The following is a 23,420-nucleotide window of genomic DNA, read 5'->3' as shown; positions in this document are numbered from 1 at the left end:
TCATAAATTGTGTTTGGATTCAGTTTTGAGGCTTTTTTTCTATTAGACTTAATGAACACCTATAGAAGAGGCATACTTATAAAAATTGGAAACAGCTACTCTTTAAAGCAAAAACTAGATTTAAAACTACTGTAGAATGAGGCATTTGTTCTCTTGTTGTCATGAACCCAAAGAAATCTCTCTTATTTTAAAGTCTTTCATTTGAATACACTTAACATGTTTGGAGAAATTTGTTACTACTGCAGTAATTAACATTTGCAACCTTTGCTGACTTGAAATTAATGTTACATTAAGTAGAAAAAGAGAGACCAGAGATTCCAATATATTCCTGGAAGTATCTTTATAATGTCCTAACAATTACACTTAAAAGCTAGAAAATTCACATGCTACTATCACTGTGTGTCTTGCTCCATCTTAATTAGGATATTTGTGGGTTTTTAATGTGGCAATAAGTTCCTTTCATTTTCTCAAGAAGGCCTTTTTTCAATTTTTATTTTCATCATCTGTCACAGAAATTTGTTGTATGTGTAAGCAATTTAATGGTTCACTGAAAGGTTGTTATGCAACTGAGTTGTATAAAACCCTGTCCAAGCCCAGAAATTACTGTAAGGGGGAAACACTGAAATGGTGAAGGGCTGAGCATTTAAATATGTTTTCTGTTGGTGTTTGTGTCTTTTGTCAGTGGGTTTGTAGAGCTCCTGTGAGGGCAAGAGGGAAGAGATTACCGAATGTTGGGATGTCAGGGACAAAAAGCTGCTGTCCAGGCAAGTCTGGAGCCATAACACAGCCAAGGGGAGTCAGCAGTGCCATTTCTGCTTTGCAGAGATCTCAGGTGATTATTCCAACACAGAGCTTTCCACACAGAGGCCACTCAGTGCAATGCTGAGCTATGATTAAAATCATTAAGCCTGGATTTATCAGTGCAGGTGATGAATGATTAAATGCATCATTCCAAGTGCACCAGGGTCAGGACTTGAGGGCTTTCTATCAATACATGTTTGTAATCCTGTAAATGAATACAGTGGATGGGAATATTATCAGCTGGTGAAGATGGCACTGAGGCAGGTTCAGAGCCCCTGTGACAGCAGGTACAGCTATTTCCAGAGTGAGGATCAGGGTGTAATTAATGCAAATCACAGATCCTGCCAGGATTCCTCAGGTCACTAAATCAGTTCCATTGCCGTTGACCATTGTGTGATTAACCACAGAGCAAAGCACTGAGTGAGGGATGGATAATGGGACCCTGAACTGATTTCACCTAAGTACTACTCCAAAAGCAGTGAAAGACCCAGCACTGGGGTTTTTATTTCACCAACACTGATTTCTACAGGAATAAGAGCTCTTCTTAGGGTATATGACAGAACAAAGAAATATCACCATGCTGTACCCTTGTTTCTGCAGTAACAAGATAGAACTTCACAAATTCAGTTTATTTTCCAACCACAGCATCCTCTGAGAAACTAGAAACTCTTTCTTGCAAAGAACCTTTGTATTGGACTGGATGATCTTCTGTGATCCCTGCCAGCCTGAATCACTCTGTGATCCTGTGATCTGCTTATGTAACCCCCACAAATAAAATACACGTCCACATCCATCAATTATTTACCAATATTTCTACAGATGCCCCAAATATATGTTTTTGACCTTCAGGCAGAAACAGTGAAGCACAGTAGAAAATTCCACTTGGCCAAAGCTGGAAAAGTTTAGAAGCCTGTAAATTATCTACTCTTCTAGAGTGCAAGAGTAACTTTGGTAAAGCAAGAAAAAATAAATCAGGTTCATTTTGTAAAAAAAACACTAAAGTGAAACAGTTGTTGATAACCAGCACCACTCCTTGGGATGAATTTCTCTATTTGCAATTGAAATGCCTAGTTTGAGCACTAAATAAATTTTTAAGGGAAGCTTTACAGACATTACCTAACATCACACACAACATGTATTTCTCTTCTCACTTGTTAAAATAAGATTTTTGTAGCTTCTAACATTTGTCACACAAAGCATGCCATTTGAAACAGGGATGGTCACTTTTTCACCAGCCAACATAAAATAAAGTGAAAAGAGTGATGTGAAAAAGCAGTAGCACTCAACTGTAATCCCTGTAGGATTTTCTCTTATCACTTCCCACATTCTATGAGCATTCCTCACAATCTCTCCTGCCTTTTCACTTGTGATGGTCTTTCCAGAGAATAATCAGTGAGAAAGCAATTTCTGCGCTGCATAAAAGTACATAATTTGTTTCTAGTCAGTTCTGAAAACACTGACTGTCCTTCCTGTATGGGATAAATCATGAAACAACTGAACATGAGGACAGTGTAGGTGGCACAGGACTTAGAACTACATTTCCATTCCTTGGAGGATTAAAACTGGATAAAGTTTTCATCCATATCCACAGATCCAAATCAGCATGTCAGGAATTGTCAATTTTCCTGTCTGGTAATGCTTTCATGGACTCTTGTTTTGGGCCTCTCTTCATCAGCCTCCCTCCAAAATTGCTGTAAGAATTTGAGACTGGCTCTACATTAATCAGATAATAAGAGTAGGATACCCCAACATGTTCTTTATCTAAACTCACAGCTATCTCTTGCCCTGGGAGCTCCAGGGAGGAGGAAATGTGGACCAGGGAGGGCCACACCAGTGTTCAGCACCAAGGTCAGCTCAGGACTATGCACAGCCAATAGAAAAGGACCTTGATGCACTAAAAGTCAAAACTCCCACCAAAACCACAGAGAAATCTCAACACTTATTGAAGAGAAACAGAGATGATTTTTTATTTTTTTTTTAAGTCTAGACCTTATATTTTATTCATTAACTGCATTCTCTCATTTTATTCATTCTGCATTCTTTATAGGCCACTCAACGAGGAATATAATGCAAATAGATGTGAGATAACACATTGTTATCACTATTTGTAACACTATTTACTTTCAGCAGTGCACAATGCAGCTGCAGTGGAAGAAAAGCCAGATGAATTGGGCACTTGCACTTGCATGTACTTTTCTTTGAACTCTTTATGTACAATATATGGGCTCAATTGTGCCTTTAGGCTGAGGCTTGAACAAAGATCATAAATTGAACAATCTCCAAAGACATAATGTTGTAGCACAACTCCCTCTTGGCTTCATGATAGGCCAGCCACAATTGAGGCTTTTTGGGAGCATTCAGCAGCATGTGAACAATGCCCTGGACACGCTCACCCACCAGGGCAGGGCACTGACCCCTGAAAAACCTACTGCTCCCTCCACTTCTTCTCTGCTCCTCAGCTACATCCCCCAAAATGTGTGCCCCATGCATGCAGACTGAGACAGACACACATTTTCAGTCCCTTCAGTGGATGGATGGATCTAGAGATTGGTTCTGTGTAGGTTTAGCTGATTTTTATTCCCTCTGAGTGTGGAAAACCTGGAGATGCATTGGGTAGATTGAGATTATTCCTGACTTAAACTGATCTAGATGTGTGTGAGATGCTCATTCAGAAAGCATCTTAATATATTTTAGACCTGTAAAAAGGCAAATGAGGTGCTACTGGATTAATTATGTATCAAGCTAATGAGAGCTTTACTGTTTAGGGAAGAGGTTGTCGTAGGTTCTGAACAAGTTCTTTGACAATTTACTACTGACAACAAAGCTGGCCTGGGAGTCTAAAATTTCTACAACTTCCAAGTGTTGTGGGTGTAGACAATTTTGGTATTAACTTCCTAAAACCCCAACTGCAGTAAGGTTAGAGAATCTTCCTGATTGAGTTACCTGGCATGTGTACAGACTAGAGAGAACATGGCAGAAATGCACATGGGAGATCCCAGAACAAAGAGAAAAATCAATCACTGCCTGTTTACTAAAGTGGCCAGACTGATACACCACTGCACACAAAGACATTTTAGCCCAAAAGTTGCCCTTTCCATGAATCCTCCAGACTTTTTTACATAGAAATGCTTACAAAATCTAATCCAATTTACCTAAGTGCATGTGCTTGGAAGTAGCTTAATTAAACCACAGTATATTTGCATGAATACTCTCTCCTAGAATTAAAGTAATCTTAATTCAATTTAGGTTCATTTACTTTGGAACAGAATAAAGCTAAATTAAATTGAGCTCACTTTAATTCTCAACATGAGTGTCCACACAGATTTTAATAGTTAATTAATCCACTGTACTTTCGTAAGTGAACCTGCATGGATTTTCATAGGCTGTGTTTATGTAAACAAGTTCTAAACACGCTCTTATTTTATTTCAAGACTGTTCTATTTTCTGTTACACTCCATATGGGCTAAATTAACAGTCACTAGGAGGAGCCAAGTATTAGCAGATTGTTCTTAACCAAGACTGTATTTTCCATCACTGGATCTAAAAGAGAATTTTTTATATATTCTCTGAATTACAGTCCTCAATGCAGCCCTTTAGGCCTTAAAATCTGATGACAAACAAAATAAGCTAGATATGATTTCTTAGAAAAAAGTCTTTAAATTCCATGTCTAAAAATTATACACTTAAAAATGTTCCTTTGCAAAATAGATTATAGAATAGGAATTGGATTTTCTAGATAACAGATGCACTAAAAGCACAATTTGAAACAATTTTTGGACTCTGTCCCAGCATAAATCAATCATACGGATTCTGAAAATGCTAAGACAGATCTTGAAATGGTAATTAATTTGACATCACAATTTTGATGTCAAAGAAGAAACTCTGATTTATGGCTGTAAAGCTCGAACTCAGCAATTAAAAATCTTGTTTTTCTAAGTTTCGCTGTTTCCAAAGTTCTTGGGTCCCCTCATTAATTTAAGTTTTTAAAATGTTCTCCTGTTCATGGGGTGAGAAACTCTATCTTTGGCTGCAACTCCTTTCAAATCACAGCTTGCTGGGCAAGGCTCATGTTAGCTGTGATTGCAGTTGGCAGGGCACTAGATTAGCTGTTGACATCAAGCCAACATTTAATTTTGTTTTCTTGAGTCATCTGTTGCCAGTTCCCATGACAACTGCTCTTCCAGCCTTCAGATTTACTAGAGAAAACCATTAAAATGGCCAGGAGTACAGAAACAGATCCTTTGATGTAGATGGAAGTTCAACTGTTTCCTTCAATGAAACAGAAAGATCTTTTCAGTTATTGCTTCACCACGTAATTTCTGCTCAGGAAAACATGGATGTTCTTGTATTAGAAAAACAGAGTGAACAGTAGTTTTTAACAAGAAACCTGCTTTAGCATCTTTCTACTACAGAATGAAGGGCTTTGTATCTAAAAATCATGTCATGCAGAGAATGGGCAAAAAGTATTTTTCTATTCTTGCATAGTAATAATGAAAGATGAAATTTAAGACATGGATTCTTTTGATCTGCACTAGAGTCCCTGTACATTTGCCTTTCTTGTCTCACAAATGTGTACTTAGGTAAAGGATGTATCTCAGGACGACATCATTGCTGTGCTGAGTCAGCCCAGAGGTTGAACCAGACCAAAGGAAAAGGCCAGTTCCAATCCTCTGGGAGCATCTGGCATCAAAAATACCTTTGGCTAAAAATACTTGTCAGTATTTTATGGGTTGAAAAATATGTACAACCCATAAACCCCCTGGTTATGAAAGCATAAGAAGAAATTGAATACCATACTGGATTACAAGAAGTCCTTGTGGTAGAATGTTAACACTCAGGTTATTTCTAAGCCCATCTCCTGTTGACTTTCACAGGTCCTCCCAAAGTCTGAATTCTACACTACCCTTACTCACTGTGTTCAAAGCACTGAGAAGCTCCAAGCACCCCCAAATCCCTTTGAAAGAAAAGGAAGCACAAATAGAATAGAAAAAGGTGCACACTACAGACAAAATCCCAGGTAGTCTCTGTATCTCTTCATTAGGTAAACCTTTCACCTCTAGTATATAAAAACAAGCAGCTGCACAACTCTTTCATGGGTATTTCCCACTGCCCAGGAGCTTGCTCTAACAAGCAATATTTGCAGGAGGATGTCCAATTCCCCCAGACCTGCACAGAAAGGGCAGCACATGGCAGTGCTTGAAACCTCAGGTGAGGATCCAATACTCATGACTGTGTTCTATGAATGGCCCTCTGCTAAGGCAATACCCTAGAGATTTTTAGGCACCCCATTTAGTTTATGTTTCATTATAAACATCTGGATGACTTTTCCAGGCTGGTTCTTCAACAGCAATTCAAAATTGCTTTCCCAAATGTGAGGATACATAACCCTACCCTCTTGACTAAAATGGAGAGAACAAGGTGATTACTCTGACAAAAACCTACCCTGCCTCTCTTCTTCTCCTCCTCTGCCCAGTAGAAGCAGTTAAAACATTTTAAAGATAATGGGGGTGTATGTGGGAGAAAGTGAAAGATAAGGAGAGAGAACACTCCAGTTCCCCAGCTTGATTTAACTCTCCCAATCCCACTGGAGAATCATCTTCCACCAGTTGGAAATCCAGAGATCTCAGGGGTTGAGTATGTTTGGTACCAGTTTGGTGCAGGGACTGAGGGTCTGTCCCCAGTTTGGGTGTAAAGCCACCCTTGGCACTGATTGTTGGGACTGGTGTGAATCAGTGACAGAGGAAAAGGGGACATGTCACGGCCAGGACGTGTCACTGCCACCTCCCAGTGCTACACTGGAGCTGAAACAGCCACATCCACTAAAGCTGCCAGTGTTTATGTAATGCTCTGGGCTGTGAATCCAGGCTCTGTGTGATTGTTTCAGAATGCACTTGCCTCGTGAATGCCATTGATGCAGCCGCCTGCACGCGTTCCAAATGCTCTGTTTCATGTTTTGCTTTTATCTTTAAATATATTTGAGTAGGTTTTCCTCTCTTCTAAAACAGCTCATATAATAGGTAGAACTAAAAATGATTTAATAGCTTCAGTGCCTTAGAGCTACTGCCATGCATGAAATTCAAACTGTGACTATAAAAAGAAGCAAAGACTTTCTCTCCAATTCACATTTTTAGCTGCTTCTCTATTTTTTGAGAAGGACAAAACCTGTTCATGTTTCAGGTCAGAATCAGTTAAATAAAATGCAACCTGAAAGTTATTGCAGATCATCTGGGGAACTGGAGGCAAAAGTCTGGGGGGTTTTGACTGCTTGAAAAGGCAATAAGCTTAGTAGGATTGGTAGTTGCTAATTAAGGTGGTAGCATGACCCAAATTTGCTTTCACAGCCCTTACTGATTTAGTCAGATGCAATGACATCCATTATAGCTGAGCAAATAGTTCCTGATGAGTAATGTATTTGCACCTCCATATTTTCTATCTGCATATTCCCTTGATTGTGTCACAGTTTTCCTGTCACCATCACCAGCCTGTACGTGCTGGATTATTTCTGCAGTGTTTGAAATGTGTATTGTTTGCACTCAGCAGCCAAACACAAGTGGCACTGCTCAGTCCTAGTCCAATACCTTATGTCAGTTCTGTGACTGAGTGCAACTCTTAATTAAGTTTATTAGCATGTGTGCAAAACATATGCTTGGCTATTCAAACCTTGCTTTTGCACAGATGCTGCCTAATTTTGTTAAATGGGAGAGACCACTATAATTTTTAGGAGAAATTAGCCAAATTAAAATAGATTGAACCATTTGACTGTGTTCCCAGACTAACATGACTATTCGGTACCTTGCTTGTCAGAATTTAAACATTATCTGTTCCAAATGCTCTGAAACAAGAATTGGTGATTTTATTAAGCTGCTCCTGGGTTTCACTTTGAGTTTCACTCCAGCCCAGGCTGAGACTCTGTGATTCTGAGCCATAAGCACACTGAGACTCTCCTGCAGGGTGTACATTGAGACACTCCTGGAGACTGATTTTAGGTTGAATCATAACCCTTATGACTTTGGATGAGCCCACTGAGGAAGCTCACTGTGGGGAGCTGCTCTGTCTGCTGGAGCGTGCCTTAATTGTGTCATCAGAGCCTTGGGTCATACTGTGAAGAGGTAGACAATGTCATATCCTCTAAACATGTTCTAACCACTCAGGCATTTAATCAGAGACTGACATATTTATTATGAATAAAAGGAACAGGAGGATACCATGAATTTCTTTAGAGCCACTTAATTGACAGTGCATTGGGTAATGAATGACCAATTAATAAAATGAAAGCGGAATATAATGGATTTGTACTTTGTTTGTACACAACACGCATCATTAGGACTCTTCAGCCATCATTAGCTCTGTCTCCTCTGCACTGAGTCATTCTGCTCCCTGGAAGAAGTCTGGGCTGCATTACAGAACTGCCAAACCATTCCACTGATAGAGCCACAGCCTTCTGGATTGTCCTCCTGTGCAAGCTGGTTCCCTGAATTTAGGGATTCTTTCCCATTTCTTTTTTTTCCATTTCATTATGAAATTGGTTATGCAGAGAGCTCAGGGCTAATCTCATCAGAATTTTCCAAAAGCAAAGATGTACAAAGAAAAATTCTTACTCTACCAAACAAGGAGCCTGGGCTCTTGGAGGACTCTGCTTGGATCCTGTAAAGGAAAGGTTGGGGAGAAACCAGGAGCAAGTAAAAGTGAATGACCTTAATGACTTGTAGTAGTATGACTGTTCAGTCTCAAAAAAATTAAAAAGAAACATTGAAATAATGAAACAAAACTAAAGGAAGAGCAGTCTGGCAGATTCTGGTCCCTGTGCTATCAACTCTCATAAAGTTCTTCCACTGGTAGATTCTCAAGAAAATTCCCAAAGGGATTTTCTCAAAGTTCAGTTAAAATTTTTGTATTTCTAGTAAAAAATACAGCCCTTCATCTACCAGAGAACTACTTAAACACATAAGAATCAACCTTTGATTAAAAAAATAAGCATTATTCATGCAGTCTGGTTAAGCAGTCAATCATAACACACATATCAGTGGTAGCTGTGTGCTTGAATTCTTTGAATGTTTAGTTTAATATTCTGTGCTAAATAAAATAGGCATGGCAACAACATATAAAAGAGTTCTTTTACCTACAATGAAGGAACTTTGTACAAAATCTACAAATGATTTGCATGCACAAAAATCCCATGAGTGCATATGCAAAACACTTCATTATGTCTGTTAGTTATTGTAATTGCCATTAACTTGTGCAATTACTTGCTCTGCATCACAATTCCAGGTGAATGGTTAAATCAGCTTCAGAATATGAATAGCTGAAAAATCCCACTTCAAACCCCAAGCCATTTCATAAAATCTCTTCTTGTATAGTAAACAAAGTGCATATCACAAACTAACAAACTGCAAGCTGTATTATTTCTGAAATGACTGCAGCATTCCCAGGGGAACTGAGGTTGGTGTTTACAGAACAAGAATTCCCCATGCAACAGCAGTGAAATTGTTCTTCCCATCAGGACTCAGCCACACCATCAGGATGGGTTACTTGTGTCCTGTCAAACCTTGGCTGTTCTGCTAGGGCTGTTAAACACTTTTTTTAATGCTCTAATTTGAGTATTTGAACACTTTCTGCATTAATCCATTAGCAGTAACTTAGTTACGCACATACATAATTGCCTGGCTTCTCTCTTTTTTAGGTGACCAAACTTTGGGTGGGGTTGGGTTTTTTGGAGTCTTTTTCTAGGAGAGGAGGACTGGAATATTACAGCTGTAAATGTAATTTTGGAAATTCATTTTTGGAAAATGAGGATGGTTCTGTAGCACTTCTTAAGGACTACCAGAGTAGATTTGTCCAAGCACTCCTACAGGACTGTTCCACTCTTAAATCCTCTTGGATCTAAAAGCTTTGTTCTCATCTCTTTTCATGACTAAATGCCTTAATATTTGGCTCTACATTTTCTGGGAGAAAGAGCTCTTATAGTGGTATTTCATCAGCTGAAATTCAGTTCTAAATATAGCTGAAGTTTGAGCAGCCTCTTGTGTATGGATGTGAGGGGCAGAATTGGTGCTTGAGGCTGGCCTCTTGTAAGCTCTCTCCAGGCTGTTGTGAGCTGTGGCTGCGGGCCTGATGGATTTGTAGTGGCACAAGCCATGGAAAAAGAAAATGTCAGAAATCCAGATACCCTTGGGTTGTGCTTTCCACACAATATGTTGACAGGAAAACACAAAAAATACAAAGGTAAACAGGTGATAGCTGCCATCCCCTCCTTACCTCTCCTTTTCTCACTTCCCTCCACCAAAGAAAGCTGCAATTGTTTGAGGGTTTTTTTCAGCAACAGTGGCAAAAAATGAAAAATTAAAACCTTATAGCTACTCTCTCTCATCCTGGAGATTATCCTAGAGCCTGAGCAAAGCTGCAGTGCAGAAAAATCTGGGCACATATTTTTAAAATTCAGATTTGAGCAACAACATCAACAACAGCAAATCCCCAAACCCCACCCCCTTGCCCCCTGCCAGGACCTGGACCAGACATAGACTGTAATTACCAGAGTTATTGCTGAGGAGAGAACATCCAGAATGCAATTATGCTATTAGGGCAGGGTAATCAGAATAACTTGCTTATTAGAGAAAACCATCTACTTGTCCTACACTATTATTTTCACTTTTATAAAATAGCCTCCTTAGGAGATATAACAATTAAACAGTGATTGTGCATGTCAAATCAATTTTCAATGGATATGGATTATATGATAGCACAGGACCTGAAAGGGAATCACAGTTTAGTGTCCAGGCATTTAAATTGTGCAAATAGTTTTACAGTGATGCACTGCTTTAGATGTGCAACTGTGAGTTCCCATTATCCTCAGTCCAACAAACTGATGGTCATTGGTAGCAAACAGAGATGTGAAATGCCCAGCAAAGTGCATTAAAGCTGTTAAATCTCAGACAAAACCATAAAAACATATATAATCACTATTCAAACATCAGTGTTATTGGACTCTGATTCCTGAGCCACTTGGAATTTGCTGATTTGAATGTGATACTTGGGATCCCAAAACTGCTGACAATTTATGAAAATGTTACTTTCTACATCTTTGGGATACAATTGCTGTAAATAACTCATCTGTCACAAAAAACATCCTCAATAACCAGGCTCTCACCTCAAGCAGACTTCGATGGCAGTGGAACAGATAAAGCCTTCTTCACATCTCAGAAGGCAGAGTGCATTTTGGGCAGAAAATGGATGAAATAAAACAGTTTCTTAAAACCACTCCAGACACACTATTTTTACTTTGAAGTCACAGCTTCTGAAAGCCACCCAAATGACAAGATGAGAGCAGGAGCACTGGGTCAGTCAGGCTAGCTGCGATGGTGAAATGCCTGCAGTGGAATCTCTGTTTTTTCTGGAGGTTACAAAACATCTGAGCTAACAATGGTTTTGGTTTGTGCACAGGTGGATGTTCCAAGGGAAATCAGAGAACAAAAATACAGGCTTTAGAAGGTATAATTAAAAATTTCACAGCAACGGTCATGAATCTGAAGTTTGGAACATTTCTTGGATGTTTAATGAAGTGGAAGGACTTCATTTCAGTGGTCCCCTTGAAAATGGGATTGCTGATTTCTGGTGTTAAGGGACTGTAAGATCTGACTTGAGCTGTAAGGCAGGAAATCAGCACTGCCATGACAAATTTTGCAGGTTTCAGTATGTAACAGTTGTTATTCTCAGGAGAATCTTGCAGCACAGTTTTTTAACCACTTCTTCACAGATTCCTTTACCTGCAGTACCTGAGCGTGCCTGAGCTTTGGCTCTCCAGCCCTTGCCCTTGCTCTGAGCTTATCAGTGTGCCATGTTATCAGCTGAGGGACTCACAGTGCTCTGATGCTGCAAGAGACACGAACCCTTGGAGCAGTCACCCAACACGTTCGTGACTCAAAGCCAACACCTGTGGGGCTCCTTGGAAAAGCTTTTCAGAGCTGTTATAACAGAAAAGCAGGACTGATGTGGCAAAACAGCTTCCCAAAAGCTGCCAAGCACAGCAAAGTGAAGGGAAAAGGCAGCACTTACTCCAGCTATAGAGACCTTGCCTGCAGCCCTGCTTTCAGCAGCTCCAGATGTAATTACACTTCTATTCACCACCACTGCAGGTGCAAGCAGCGTGAGTATCGATGTGTGTGGGTGTGCAAATGCCTCATTACGGTGATTTGTTAGCACAGTCAGTGATGCTTTGTGTCCCATGAATGTGTAAATTAGGTGTTCAGCTCACTTGAGTGAAAAACGTTTCACTTTGCCTCCCTGGCCCATCTCTCTCCACAGACACTGGAGAAGGAAGTAGTTTGATTCCTTGTCAAGTAGCAGCTTCCATCTAAAATCTAAGCCAGCTCTCTTGTGCTCTCCTTGGGTTTCTAACAATGGAGAGAAGTGAATCTTGAGGAATTAGTCGTGTTCAATCATATCTTAATCACATGCATGATGTGCTCTTATGCAGCATTAGAGTAAGAGGCATCACATCTTGTGTTGTCATTTCTGGGACAGAAAACTGGGGCTGTTGGCTGGCTTTAAATCATTTCTGGCATTAACGAGATTCTGACCAGAGGCTTTATTTCATGTTCAGGATCTGCACTGCATTATTTCCTATTATATCACAATACATTGCAAAGGAACAGCTAAGTTACCAAGACTAATCCTTTAAGTCTTTCATTCTTTACAATGTCAGACAAAATAAGACTATGCCATATTTCTGTAATCTCTCTTGTATTATGAGAACATTATGATCTATAACAACAAAATCTCTAAACTGCACGATTCCCGTCGGCTCTGATATGCTTACTCTTGTCCCCTTCTGTCAGAAAAGATAATTCTAAGTCTCTGTGATTTCATTTTAACAGACACTATCTGATTAAAAATCAGATTATTATTGTAAAGCAGGAAAAAGAAGTTTCCTTGTGTTTAAAAATGAGAATTTCTGAAAAACCATGATGTAATACCCAAAGTTCTCCTCCTTCTTCAAAAACCTACTTAAAATGAAAGTTAGTTTTCAAGCTACTGCCACTTTTTCCCTACTTGGATATGTACATTTAGATTAATCTGTTGAAAAGTAGATTTTGTTCCCAGACAACTTTACAGCAGCTACCAAGATCTAAAAAAGATTTCTGCAAAGCACTGCTGGCAAATTGCAGGGGGATTTATTGAGAGAGGGAGGGGAATTTGAATTAAAAACTAATTAAATAAACCCACCAGAATTAGCTTTCCATTTCTATTAATAGAATGAGAAAATAAATTTTTAAATATATATGAAGTGTATCTTCCTTCTGAGAGATCTGTCCTCTTGGATAGAGGGAAAACATCATCCCATACTTTCTATTCAGAATGTTTGGGCTTATTTCTCTGCTGCTATTTTATGATGTCTAAGCCACTAAAAGTATATTCAGTAATTTAACTCTTTTATAATTATTTCATTAGAGCAGCCAAGCAAATCATGATCTGAAAATTCAAAAGCTCATGGCAGTGCCAAGTGTTTGGGTTGGAGAGGTTGGGGTTTTTTTACTGTGGGGTTTTTAAAAAAGTTATTGCAAAATATGTCTAAAATCCTAAAAAAATAGGAATATCAATGGAAATTAAATTCCTGGATGCAAAACAGAATAGATTTTCTGCAGGTGCAGGACACAAAAAGCTAATTATATAAAATATAATTTCCCAAATAAGAGAGATGAGTAATGCCCCAGGTCATAGTGCAGCTTTTTCTAAAGAGGTTGGTAGAATTAGAGACCATTGACATTGGAATAAAGCCTAGAAGTTGTGTTGTGAGAGCAAGAGTGAGAAAAATATAAATGGAACACGTTCTTGAAAACAGCTTCTCCTGCTTTTTTGCTCCTGGGTTTTTCTTTCACAAACAAGGGTTGTTTAACCCTTTCCTCTCTATCACACACAATGTCTTTGGAGCTCACTGGCAACTTTCAACCAAGGACAGAGTTGATGAAAAATGACACCAGTGACCCTGGAAAGTGCTGCCTGTGGGCAGAGCCTGGGTGTGAGGTCAGGTTTGGTCCCACACCAAAGCACCCACAGTGAGACCCTCAAGGGAAGAGGGTTCACCCAGTCTGACTCTTCATTAGGCAACAGAGGAGCCAAGACTGACTCAGTCATAAATGGGATTTTTAGCAGTTTAAGATCACACTGAAAATTCTGGATCTGGAGGGAGGCAGGTTTGCTGGCTTCTCTGCAGGTACAGCAGTAACACCCATTCTATTTCTCCTTTGGGAGAAAGGCCTCTGGAACAGGAGCTGCTGAAAGGCAGGAGAGCTAGCTACTAGAATGAACTCAGACAGGATGGCAGAAAAGTTAAAAATTGTAGAGAAAACAGACTGAGAAGTAAAAGGAGTTGCAAGAAGCTCTACCCTGTCACATGAGAACCAGGGAATGTAAGGAAGCACCAACCCAGTGAGGCAGAAGGAATGCCAGCCCTCCAGAGCAGCCTGTGCTGCCTTCAGTGATACCTCCTTGGACTAAAAAGAGAGATACAGGATCAATTTCTATTAGTTAGGGTTCCTTCTTAAAACATTTTCATTCATGCACAATATTCTGGATTTTGAAGGACGCTCCTCTGTACTTCTACATGTTAAAATTATCTTTTACTTGGCTTCCTTTCAGTTTGTTCTTCTGGTTGAATTGCAGCAGCAAATGTACACCATAACACTAAGAAATCTCTCTGCTATCCATCTTGACAGCTGTAGTTCACATTCCCTATGTTTGCCTTAAGAAAATCCACATCTGATCATGTCATCTGTTAAGTTCACCACTGCTGCAAGGGTTCAAGGCACCAGCCTGGGGCAGTGGCTGATATTTGCTCCCACTACAAATCAAACAGAATCAAAGGTTTAGTGAGGATCCACAGCTTTTGTGTCATGCCATTCCATCCTGAATTGGTATCAGGAGTTTACAGTAAAATAGCACATTCTCAGGAACCTCTGTTTTCTTCCTAAATGCAGGGGATTCCCAGGTGGCAGGAGCTCACTCCTGTTCCTCACTTGCAGGAAGATGTGTTATTAAGTTCTCTGCAGTTAAGTATCTCCTGTGAAATCTCAAGTGATGCTCACAGTTTATCTCAGCTCTGATTTTTCCATTATTTTTCTGGAGTTAAACAAGAAACAAGCATTTAAAACCTATGTTGGACAAGTGGAGAATTTGTATGAGTCCAAGACTCCATTTTCCTTTTTCTAGAGCTTTCTCTGCATAGTTGGTAGTCTAATGTGAGTTCATATTCTGTCCTTCTAGGCACTGTAACATTGAGCAAAGTCAAATGAGCAACTGTCATGGAAGGAAACATTTAAGCTGAAGTTAAGTTGAAGTGCTGTATCTGAAAATAGGATGTTTTTTCTCCTTGAAACCTCTGCAATCCCAGAAAGCTGCTACACAGTCTACAGAGCTGTCATAATTTAAAAAAAAAAAAAGAAATTACATTTTTTCTTCTATCCTAAATGCAGAGCTTACAAAATTACAGAAGCCCCATCTGCAAAGCATAAACTTCAGAGAAAGCCAATTAAGTCAGTGTTGCATACACGATCACGTTCACTCTATTTAAAAATTCCACACAGATCCATCTCATTCATGATGGAACAACTACAAATGAACTTGCAGGAGCCAAGAAACTCTCTTGGAGGCTGATTTCCACTCAGGTTCTGTCTGAGCTCCCCAAGACAGCAGAGCTGGTTGGGGATGCTGAGCAAAGCTGCCCAAAGCATCAACCCCTGTGGCTGTTGTTTGCAGGCAGCACAGGAGACCGACCCTGAGGATTTCATGTGGAATTTATCTCTGCTCCTCCAGCCACCCTTCCCTTTGCTCCCAGCCTGCCCTGAGCTTCCAGCCCCCACCAAGAACACTGTCCCAGGCTGGACACACCTCAGTCCTCAGCCAGGGAAGAATTTCTTGTGTTCTTTTAAGGATAAAAGCCCAAATCTTGGTGCAGGCGGTTTGAGAGATGAGATGCAGAGCTCTGAGAGCAGCTGAATGAGAAGTGACAGCCATTCCCAGCAGATCAATATGGACAAGGCACAGGGAAGGCTGCCTGGCCTGAGGGATGGAGCAGCCCTCAGAAAACAGTGAAGGCTTCACTGGTTTGATGTAATGCAGGGATCTACGTCCACTTGCTGGTTATGCAGCAGCTGAACAGTTCGAGGATGTTAAAAATTAGATTAAGGAAATTAACAAACAAACTGTCTCTTCATTAGATGAACAATTCTGAAATGCTTTATGCATAAGGACAAGCCTTCCTTCAGCTGAAACCACAGGTCCACATTGCTGACCCAGAATATCAGTGTACTACAGAAAGCAAGAGAAGACCCCTTTGATTCAGATCTTCTCACTGAAATATTTATGCAGGCTCAAGCACAGAGCTATTGACCTGCCCCAAGTCACTGTATGAGGCTCTCTCTGGGGCATGTATAAATTGTGTGTATGTTAGGCCATAAATCAACTTGAATTTCAAACAAAAGCAAGGGATTTAATGGGCACAAAGAATCCATTGTATTAGCATCCAAACTGGCTACGTTTTGAAGCAAAATCAAGGTATCATATTTAGTTTTACTGACTCTTGGTATTTATAGATTGCTTGGAGAAGCAAGGGCAATTAATTCTACATATTACATTTTAAAAATATAAAGCCATAAATTTGGTTTAAAAAACCCATTTTATAAATAAATAAATTGTGTAGCCCATTCATTACAGCATGACTTGGGCAGTCTTGAAAGAGAATTCCCAAATTAAAGATTTTGGGAAAAATTAACACTGTTACTTAACTACTCACTAAAATACAGTTACATTTCCAGATAAACATGACTCCCAGCTTTATGTAACTCATTCCATTCTCAAAGTGTGGTGCAAACATTAACTGAATGAATAATCTTAAACCACCTTCATTCATAGTTAAAGTGTGAAGAAGATCTTTTATTATTTAATAGACAGGAGTTTCTCTTATTTGCACAGAGAAGCATCCACTTGTGTGCACAAGTTATTAGGTGTGTAAATTAGGTCTGAGTTCTTTAACTTAAGGTATGCAATCAAATCTGGGGTTTACTTTTATTTTAAAAGAAAGCCTGAATTAAGGAGACAAAGGTAAACATAAAAAGAAGGGCTGAATTAAAGAGACAAAGATAAACATAAAAAATAACCAGGTATTTCCAATTTGATGACCTCATTCTCATAAATCCAGTCTAGGTTTTGATGGTGTATAATCAGTTTTTCCACTTCTTGGATAAAGAGGTTTTAATGGTTTAAGTGTCTTTTCAGCAACGTTCAAACTACCTGCCAACTTGGGATTTAGAAGAAAAGACAACTTTAAAACAGTTTTTTCCTTTTAAAGCCCTGTATTTCCTTTACAGAACTCTAAAGTTTGGCTAAATACAAATCTCCAAACACTGGGAACACTCAAACCCTGGAAAAGCCTAAATCCTAGCCTCAGCATGAATAGCATACTTATTAACTGACCTCATTAAATTCCTGCAAAAGTAGCATTAAAAACATAACTTAAACACCAAGCTCTCTCAATTCCCAAAATAAACTGAGTATCAGTAAGTAAAATACTCAGGCAACAGCAAAAATCAGTTTGTGTTAAGTGTGCATCGTGTTGAGCAGTGTAATCATACCCCAGCACTGACACAAATTATATGTGCAGGACCAAAATGATGCATTTGGAGCGAGAGAATCCACGCCCAGGAAGTGCCACCTCTGCAGCCTCCCCAGCACTCCGTGCTCATCCTCCTCTCCAGAGATGGGGAGATCCTTCTCCCCTCTGGAAATGCTGGAGCAGAGCTGCCATGGGGGAGAGGAGTCAGGTGCCAGGGGAAAGAGGAGATTCTCTGCTGCAGGACAGGAAAAAAGGAGATCTGTGCTTCCAGTGGCCTTTCTCTGCATCACAGGGACTTGGGGTCCCGTTAGATCCTACCAAGAAGGGACTGGGAATTTGATGAGAAACAAAAAGGCTTTCTCAAAAGCACAGTGGATCATTTCTTAAAATAAAACTCTCATTATAGTACTTGGTGATGACTTTTCGGGTGCTATGTCAGAAATTAACTCTACATTCACACAAATAGCAAATGTTCTGGGAAGTTTATAGGATTCAATTTGGATTTCAATGGAAAGGAAAATGGGATATTAATTATAGCCTGCATCTTTCTAGTCAGTGCTGAGTATTCCTGACTACAGCCCCCATCAGGTGTGGAATAGTAACTTTCTGCAAGGAGCTCTGGTTAGGAATAGGAACTTCTGAATGAGAGAACATCACTTAGTTTCATATAAATAAAATATAGGGTTCAGTTATAAACTGGAGCACAAGCACTGATTAGATCATTTTGTCCATAAATTAATAAAGGAAAGGATGTAGGAGGCCTGGTAAAATTCTATTTCAGAAGAAATATAATGTAGGTGAAACAAACTCTGTTAACAGAATAGACTTGTTGACAGAGAAAGATGAAATGGAAACCAAAATCTTTCTGGTGGAAAAACAAAACAAAACAAAACTCAAACAACTTTTTAAAAATATCCTGGCTCAAGCATTAGGATCAAATTTGAAAATTCATGCAACAACTAAAGACATCACAGATAAGCCTTTAAGTCCCTGATTAAAGTTGTGGTGATGTAAACGAGTGCAGAGGATGGAGCAGCAGCCCAGCTGACAGGCAGGGCACCCCCAGCATCTCCCTGCTATCAATTTCCTTCCATCTGAAGCACAGGTTGGAAGTTAAGCACACACTTAGAACATTTGCTGAATTATGGGCCTGGCATGAATAGATTTGCAGCAAGAATGCCTCAAGCAGATTCAGAGAGCTGGCACCAATGTGTGCACTCCAGCTGAATTCCTGGGTGTCTTTACCTTCCCTTTGCTCCATTCCAGAACCTACCTACCACACTTTATTTTCCATCTGCTTTTGGGTTTCCAAACATCCCCTGCCAGTAGCTTTCAACATCTCTGAGGTGACCAGTGTCCTGGTTAAGGGCACAGCACAGCTTTCCAGTGGCTCACAGGCTCCCCAGCACTGCTCAACACTCTGACTGAGCAAACTTGTCCAAGAAACAACTACAGCAGAAACAGGAGTCAAATAAAATCTTTATCAGCTAAACCAAAAATGTTAGGAGAAGACAATGACAGATATGGAATGGCACAGTCCATCCAGAGGAGGTCACAGCTTCAAAACAGAAGACAAGAAAGAAAAAGCCATATTGGAGAGTGTTCCTACACCTGCTGTTTATTGCATCCCAGCTTTCCCTGGCCGTTGCTTGGGTGATTGATGTCCTTCCTCACTGCCTGGGAGGCCCTGCTGGGTTTCAGCTCTGCCTCCAGCCCAAAGATGATGTAAAAGGAACATAACAGCTCAATTCTCATCTCAGCCTCTCTTCTTAGCATCCTAGAAGAATACTGAAAAGAATGCTGCCTGCTACAGAACTTCTGAATTATGAAAACTAGAAACAGTGATGGAGGACCTTTAAGTCTTATGCAGTTGTTAGCCCCTGGAGTTAATTCAGAGCACAGAGCTGCTCATGACACACGGTATCAATACAAATTAACAGGCAATTAGTGTCTGGTGAAGACATGATCATGGATCTCTGGAACAGCTACTCTGCAGTAGCTTTAACTTGTCAGGCCTTGAAGCACACCACACCAGAGGAGAGGCTGAGGAGCCCCCATTCACCAGGCAGTAAGAAATTGTGGTGACAGAGCTGTTAACAACATCTAACACCACTGCCTGCAGCACAACAGCTCCTCCTCAACACAGATCCTTCACTGGAGGACAAGGAACACATGGTAGACCACTGGCAAGGTCTGCTGGAGAGCTCAGCAATGCCCATCCTGAAGATCTTTAATTGTGTGGTGCCAGGAAGGAAAGGCAGCAGCACAGAGAGCAAAACATGATGGCATCAATGTGCACTTATACAAATTCAAATGGATTATCCCAAAATTAAGGGGGGGGAGCGGGGTGACATTTTCACACATTGTCATGATTGTCTGTATCTCCTCAAGTAACACAGAGTTTTGACATGGTGTGTTCTTCTCCAGTCTGTGCACCCCTCCCTTCTTTGATACAAATCAAATGAGATTGTCAATCTTCCCTCTGCCCTGTGACTGCTGGAAGGATATAATGAGAGCAATATTTTGGCTTCCTGCAACTGTCTCTCAATTAGATGGTGATACTGAAATCTGTTCTCTTTGGACTCTCCTTTCTCTCTTGATCATTATCTGAAAGGTGGAGGAGGGGAAAGACACATAAGATAAGGAGGTTCTTGACATCCCTGGAAGTGTTGGAGGCCAGGTGGGATGGGGCTTGGAGCAACCTCATCTAATCAGGTTAGGAAGGTGGCAGGGAGCTGGAACCAGATGATCTGGAAGGGCCCTTCCAACCCAAACCATTCTGTGATTCTATGAATGAGATGAAAATCACTTTCTCAACAACAGCCTGGCCTAGAGACAGTCTACAGTTTAGCAAGACATTTTGCTAAATGAGTATTTTGATGTCAGTATCCCAAACTAAGGACATCCTCCTTTTTCAAGGCTTGCTCACTCACTGTGACAGTGAATTTAAACTGACTAAAACATGAAGCTCAGTGTCTGTTGTACTGCAGTAATTCTCATAAAATACTACTCAGCGGCCATAAAATAGTTCACTTAAATATAGGCTGAAATGCATTCTTTTATCTTAAAGGAGAAAATAAATAACTGATCCAATTAAAGCAAAGAAACATTGTTTCCAGTATTCTCTGCATTACCAATAGGACCTCTATGCACCATTTAAATGCTGGAGAAAATAATCTTTTTGTCAGCAGAGCCTGAACTAAAGTCCATCTTTTCTTCTTAGACCATGACTGTGACATCCTTACTGATCACTGTGAGGAGCTGCTGTTTTCATTTAAGTTGCACATGAAGGATCTAAATCAGTGAATTTCTATCTCTGTTTTGGAATAAATAGCTATTAACTGTCCCTATTTTGTTTACTGAACATCTTGTTTATCTGACTTATTATAGGAATATTTCTAAGATTGTAGTGGCATGTGGTAATTTTGTAAGTTTTTACATGTGATAAAATTCACTGTAGTCTGTAAAGATTACAGCTCTTCTAAATCAAGGTTATAAAATAGCTTTTCATTTCTACAGTGAATGCTTTGTGAGGAAAAACACACTAGATAAGAGGCTTTATCATGAAGCCTTTCTTGTTGAAGGCTTGGAATAATTGCAGCTTCTGCTGGCATTAGTCAGGACTGTGAGTGAGCAGGACTTCTCAAAAATCAGCATCTAAGGCTACTTGATCCAGCCAGTTACTGAGTTATCCCATGCTCTGGCTGGATGAAAACAGAATCCTCTTTAAAATGAACAAAACACAACAAAAACCTCACAAACAAACAAACTTCAGCTCTGCTCTCACATGGGGAAACTCCCTTTGACATTTCACCCAAGCAACATTTCATCAAAACACTGCAAATGAAGCACTGGGAAGGTGAACCAACATCTGCACCTGCAGCGTGCTCATCCCAAATTCCTTGGATCTGATGCTCACATTGCTCAGGGTCAGCTAAAAAGGGATTATTTGGTCCAGTGAGAGCAAATTCTGAGCCAGCAAGGCTCAAACCCCACTGGGATGGGTCACTTCTACTGGTTAAACTGGTGTTTCAGGAGGGAAAAGGAAATGAAGCATTGCATCACAGGATTTCCTTTGGGAAATACATGAAAATCTTTGTGCTGCCAGCTCTACACTCTCAGCCATGGATTTGAAACTTCCTGCATAAAGCTGGGCTAAACCAAAAACTCCTGTAATTCTACAGGTCAAGAAGACAAATATAAATATGTCTTTAAACCAAAAAACCACAAGGAAATATTTCAGAGTCTAGGCTGCCTTCATCTATTCCCACATTTCCTACCCCAATATCCTTTCCTCAGTAGGCACAGCCAAATGAGTTGGTGCAGAATAACCCCTGACCACATCATACAGCCAAAAAACTGCTCCAAAACAAAACAGAATATGGCATCACTCAAAGGCCAGGTAAAAGCAGGAATGGTTTTTTTAGGGATCCTACATCCTATTATACCCATATTATACCAAAATATCGGTCTGTTTGTCTGTAATTTAAACATGTAACTTAAATGATAATAACATTAATTGAATTTTTAGATTAAGGAAGAATCTTACATGTTCACACTTCTCTACATGGTTTGTCTGTGAGCAGGGCTGGGATGTAAACACAAACTTTGGACATATCATTTCCCACTCCTAAGAATCTCTTTTGATTTAGAGTCCATAGATTATTATATTGGTATAATGATAATGATAAAATTATTTTCTAGGACAGTAAAATAATATAAACTGCAATTAAGTAATCTAGCATTCATAATTCTTAAAATAATATAAATTGTATTCCAGATTTTCAAGTAGCCATATGTATGAAATTGCTCATAATGATTACTCACAACACTGTAGGGTAAAATTTTATCTAAAATAAACAATTTTGCTTCATTTTATTATCATCTGGAAGCATAGAGACGTTCAATACTATTTGATGAACAAATTTAAAACCTGAAAATCTCATCAAACATGCTAATCCTACCCCTGACTATTCATAGCTACCTGGACAAAAGCCAGATGTATTTAACACCTTTTGTTTCTCTCCACATATTGCATGAAAACAGAATACACACAAGATACCTTCTCTTGCATTTTAGCAGAGCTTCTGCCATGCAATGGGACACTGGTTTATCTGATGGAGTCTGTATTAGGGGGAAAATGCTCCTGGGTATTGACAGCTCCTTCTCCTAACAAAAAGCACAATAATGTTTATACCTTTGTCTGTTTGTCGGACATGTTGTGTACTTTCTTTGTTGTGTATCTCACAAAGGCCAAAAGAATTAATTAGCAGAAAACAATCTAGAGGAATTAAAACTGAGGTTGCACACGCCTTCCTTTCATTAGTCACTTCTGCTCGCAGAAATCAAATGGCAGAAACATACATTCCTCTTTCAGCCAAGATTGCCCCTTTGGGAGTGAGTCGAGCAGTTCATGTTAGAAGAGTCCTTTGTTCCCTTCACTTAGGGTATCAGAACAGTTGGTAATCAGGGATAAATCATCCACTGTTTGCCTTAATTCAATTTGTGCTTCACTCCAGACCAGTGTGCTCACAATTGCTTGATAAGGAAAATAAATAGAAGAACTTAAATTACATACAAATATTAATATCCTCATTGGCTCAGAAGGAAGCAATATAGCAGGTGTATGAATAGAGCCTGGAATATTTTATTTACTCAGTAATCTGAGAAAGGGGAGCAAAGTTCAACCCGAAATTGCATCCAGGGACTGTTTCCTGTAGGCTGATAGTGCCTGACCCGAAACCTAAACTCATCTCTAGGCTTAGGAATCAGTAGTGGGTAGTGATGATCAACACCCCATTCATTGTCTTTACGCTGTTTTGATTACTTCTTTTCTCAGAAAGAAACCTGACAGCTCTTGTGACCACCATCTATTCAGGGAAACTGAGAGTAAACTGGCTTTTACCCTTCGCTTCCAGCTTGTTGTTGTGCCTTTCCGTGCAATCACATCACATCAAAGTGATGTGGCTATTTGTTTCTTTTTTTTTTCTCTAAAGGTCTCAACACTGCTTAGATT

The 23,420-nt window shown here is 39.8% G+C and overlaps 1 protein-coding gene across 2 annotated transcripts in view; it reads right to left on the bottom strand.

The window, feature by feature from the left end:
- The window catches only part of PHACTR3 (phosphatase and actin regulator 3), a 100,604-nt gene that overhangs the window by 76,339 nt on the left and 845 nt on the right, over positions 1-23,420 (bottom strand). The gene's annotated exons all lie outside the window — the stretch shown is intronic.

This window comes from Melospiza georgiana, chromosome 17 (assembly GCF_028018845.1).
Source record: "Melospiza georgiana isolate bMelGeo1 chromosome 17, bMelGeo1.pri, whole genome shotgun sequence".
Classification (NCBI taxonomy): Eukaryota; Metazoa; Chordata; class Aves; order Passeriformes; family Passerellidae; genus Melospiza; species Melospiza georgiana.
Note: the sequence above shows the minus strand (reverse complement) of the source record. Positions and strands in the feature narration are given on the sequence as shown.